Source organism: Ochotona princeps, chromosome 21, assembly GCF_030435755.1.
Source record: "Ochotona princeps isolate mOchPri1 chromosome 21, mOchPri1.hap1, whole genome shotgun sequence".
NCBI lineage: Eukaryota > Metazoa > Chordata > Mammalia > Lagomorpha > Ochotonidae > Ochotona > Ochotona princeps.
Window position 1 is genome coordinate 27083008 of NC_080852.1, and position 4551 is coordinate 27087558.

Genomic DNA, 4551 nt, shown 5'->3' on the forward strand with positions numbered 1-4551 from the left:
TGTTCAGGTAAGACACAAACTGTACCCAGGTACAGAACATTGCCAACACCCCACAGCATGCTTGGTGGCTACCAGTCACTCTTCCCTGTGTCGAGTTTTAAGGTAAGATAATAGTCATTTCCTTGGTATCCATAATGCTTTTATCATCAAAAACGATGTGTCTAATGAATCGCTTCTTTCAAACAATGAAACATACACCTGTAATTCAATAAATAAGGGAGAACTCACTGTAATTGCTGGGTTTTAGCTCCTGCTTTGTTTTCCTCTTTTGTGTACTCCTCCTCACCCACGAGCATCACTCTCTACAACCGATGTTCTTTGTGTTTTTCACTGTTTTTCTCCTTGCTTGTATAGTGTCATCACACTCACATGTGTGCATTGTGGCTTGTCTTTGTTGAACACCTTGAGATCATTCTGTACACACTTGTCTGCGTCTTGCTTTCTCCAGTCAGCTTCTGGGCAGGAGCTCACAAACAAGTGGTAGTGGGGTGGGCACTGTGGCACCACGGGTAAGGCCAGCACTTGGAACTCTCATGTACATTATCAGACAGATGGCTTGAGACTGAGTCACTCAGCTTCCCATCCAGCATCCTAGCAAGAAATGGGTACTGGTACAAGGGCTTTGACATCTGCCATCCACATGGGATACCCGCATAGAGTTCCAGGCTCTTGTCTTTGGCGTGGCCCAGTCCTGGCTATTGTAGCCATCTGGGGAATGAACCAACAAATAGTAGATTCATTCTCTTTCTCTTCCTCTCTGTATTTATAATTAATTAATTAATCTTTTTAAAAATGTTTTTCAAGGAGTGGGTATTTGACATAATGATTTAAGACACTGGTTAGGGTGGCTGGCACAGTGGCATGGCAGGCTATCCCTGTGTTGCTGGCATCCCATATAGGTGCTGCTTTGTGTGCTGGCTGCTCCATTTCCTGATCCAGTTCCCTGCTAATGACCTAGGAAAGCAGCAGAGGAAACTCAAGATCCTGGGCCCCTGGTTAGAGACCCAGAAGAAGCTCCTACTCCTAGATTCAAATCCGCTCAACCTTGGCTGTTGTGGCTATTTGGGGAGTGAACCAGTGGATGAAAGACTCTATCTGTGTGTCTCTCCTCTCTATAAACTGCTTTGAGGGGTCCAGTACAGTAGCCTAGTAGCTAAATCCTTGCCTTGCATATGCCAGGATCCCATATGGATGCTGGTTCATGTTTCAGCTGCTCCACTTCCCGTCCCACTCCCTGCTTGTGGCCTGGGAAAGCAGTCGAGGATGGCTCAAAGCCTTGAGACCCTGAAACCACATGGGAGACTTGGAAGAAGCTGCTGGCTTCAGATTGGCCCAGCCCCAGCCATTGCAGCCACTTGGGGAGTGAGCAAGCAGACAGATCTTTCTGTCTCTCCTAAAATTTGCCTTTCCAATAAAAATAAATAAATCTTTAAAAATCTGGAAGCGCAGCTCAGTAGCCTATTGGCTAAAGTCCTCACCTTGCACGTGCCAGGATCCTATATGGCCGCCAGTTTGTGTCCTGGCAGCCCCACTTTCCATCCAGCTCTCTGCTTGTGGCCTGGGAAAACAATCAAGGATGGCCAAAAGCCTTGGGACCCTGTAGCATGTGGGAGACCCGGAGGAGGCTAAGCCTAGCAAATGGCAGTGACAGCTCAAGTCATTAGGTTCTTGCCAGTCTCATAGGAGTCTGGGATTGAGTTCTTGGTGTCTAATTTGGTGTCAACTCCTTACGACCACCACACCCACCCTTCTAGGCATTTGGGCAATGAACCAAAACTGGAAGCTTGTTCTCTCTGCCTCTCAGTCAGGTAAATAAATATTTTAAAATTTTGGTTTAGTATATTGTGTACATCAGCTTATGATCTTGCCATTTTATGTGTTTGTCAGGTATTGTCCCTTTCTTTGTTAGATGTCCCTTAAATCCCTCCTCCCTGATTCTGTGTAACCACTGTTGTCTGCTGGAGCTGTGCTGGTCTCATCTTTCTCTGCCTACACCTTTATTTTCAGCCTTTTGCTTTTCTTGTAGTCTCAAGTGTCATAAACAGTATGTGGCCAGGTTTAGTCTTTCAAACATATTCTCTAGATTTTTAAAGGGAGTTTATAGTGTCCTTGTTTACTGTGATAAAGATGTTTTGCTCATTCCATATTTACTTTATGTGTTTTGTATTTTTACTTTGTGGTTTTTTCTTTTCATTCAATTGACCTATATGAAATTACTGTTTTGGTACGTCAAAATAGATGAATATTGCAATTTCATGGAGCCAGCCTACTATTTTCCTTTCTCTCTCCTTTGATTAAACTGTCATTCATTTAATTTAATTTGGGAATTCTGCTTTTTTCTCCCCATTTCATTAGTGGTTACTGTCCCTCTGCATTCATGATGCCTACGCCTGGGTTAAGCACAGGTGGGCAGATGGTTGGCCTGTGTCATGGGGGAGGTTAAGGTCAACCTTAAACCAGGAAACGTAACTTTTTTTCTCTATCTAAGAGATTGTTTCAAGGTCTCCTTCTCCCTGGGTTCATCTGTAGTTAGTGTTTCATTTTTTTAAAAGATTTATTTATGGGCCTGGCGGCGTGGCCTAGCAGCTTAAGTCCTTGCCTTGAACGCGCTGGGATCCCATATGGGCACCAGTTCTAATTCCCGACGGCTTCACTTCCCATCCAGCTCCCTGCTTGTGGCCTGGAAAAGCAGTCGAAGACAGCCCAAAGCCTTGGGACCCTGGACCCGCATGGGAGACCTGGAGGAAGTTGCTGGCTCCTGGTTTTGGATCGGCACAGCACCAGCCGTTGTGGTCACTTGGGCAGTGAATCATCGAACGGAAGATCTTCCTCTCTCTCCTCCTCTCTCTATATCCACCTTTCCAATAAAAATAAATCTTTAAAAAAAGAGAGATTTATTTCTTTATTGTGAAGTCAGATGTACAGAGAGGAGGAGAGACAGAGAGGAAGCTCTTCCGTCCAATGGTTCACTCCCCAAGCAGCCACAATGGCTGGAGCTGAGCCAATCTGAAGCCAGGAGCAGCCAGGAGTTCTTCCGGGTCTCTCATGCAGGTGCAGGGTCCCAGGGCTATTTTGGGCCATACTCGACTGCTTTCCCAGGCCACAAGCAGGGAGCTGGATGGGAAGCAGGACTGCCAGGATACAAACCGGCACCCATATGGGATTCCGGCGTGCTCAAGGCGAGGACTTTAACCACTACGCTATCACATCGGGCCCAAGAAATAAATCTTAAAAAAAGATACAGCGCCCATATCTTTTTTTAAGATTTATTTCTTGGGCCCGATGTGATAGCGTAGTGGTTAAAGTCCTCGCCTTGAAAGCCCCGGGATCCCATATGGGCGCCAGTTCTAATCCCGGCAGCTCCACTTCCCATCCAGCTCCCTGCTTGTGGCCTGGGAAAGCAGTCGAGGACGGCCCAATGCTTTGGGACCCTGCACCCGCGTGGGAGACCCGGAAGAGGTTCCTGGTTCCCGGCATCAGATTGGCGCAGTACCGGCCCGTTGTGGCTCACTTGGGGAGTGAACCATCGGATGGAAGATCTTCCTCTCTGTCTCTCCTCCTCTCTGTATATCTGGCTTTCCAATAATAATAAAATATTTAAAAAAAAAAAAGATATGAAAAGCAGAAGGTTTACTCCTCAAATGCTGACAACACACAAGGCCGTGCCAGGCTGAAGCCAGGGTCCTGTAACTCCATTCAGGTCTTCCACGTGGGGATCAGAAACCCAAGCTCTTATACCGCAATTTACTGCTGCCTTTCAGGCACATGAGCAGGAAGGTGGCCTGGAAGAATAGCAGTGTGGGACTCCCACCTACTGGACCCCAATACCTCCCCGCAACCCTGAAGCCGTTTCCATTCATTTAGCACTTAAGAATGTAAGAGCTAGATCATGTCTAGACAACAGCAGAATGAATGCAGAGAAAAAGGTAATTACAGAAACCCAACAAGATTAGAGGTGCATGAAGGCACTGAACCCTAGAAGCCAGCCAAGGGCTTCTGTGAAGAGACCAGCTGGTCACAGCAAGGCCTTCCTGTCCATCCCCGTAAAGGCATGGCCTTGTTTTCTTTTACTGACTTCGTTCAGTGCTGTAATTCTAGCCCAAAGTGTAGGTGCTTAAGGAATACACACTGAATTAAAGCATACACACCCTTGCCAATGCCCGGGGACATAGGGCTGCAGCGCTGGCCACTGGTACAGACAGAGCAGGGTTCAGGTCGGAAGCTCTGTGCTTCTGCGCATTCATGTCCAGTCTTCTGTCCATCCATCCGCTAGAGCCATCTATTTCCCAGTTCTGGTGTTATCACTGAAATCCCCGCAATCTTGACAACCCCTAAGTCATGGGAAAACCAGAAGGTCGGTTGAGCCACCCTTCTCCCAGCCACCCTACAAGCTACTGATGGGGTCCGAGCCAGGTTACTGTCCACCCTAACCCTAATCCACCTGTCCTCTAGACTTCCCAGCCTCTTGGGGAGTCGAGCCCCACCCCTTTGGTGGCCCCGCCCTTTCCGGAAGTCGCTGTGGCGAATCGCGGTGCCCTAGCAACAGCGCCT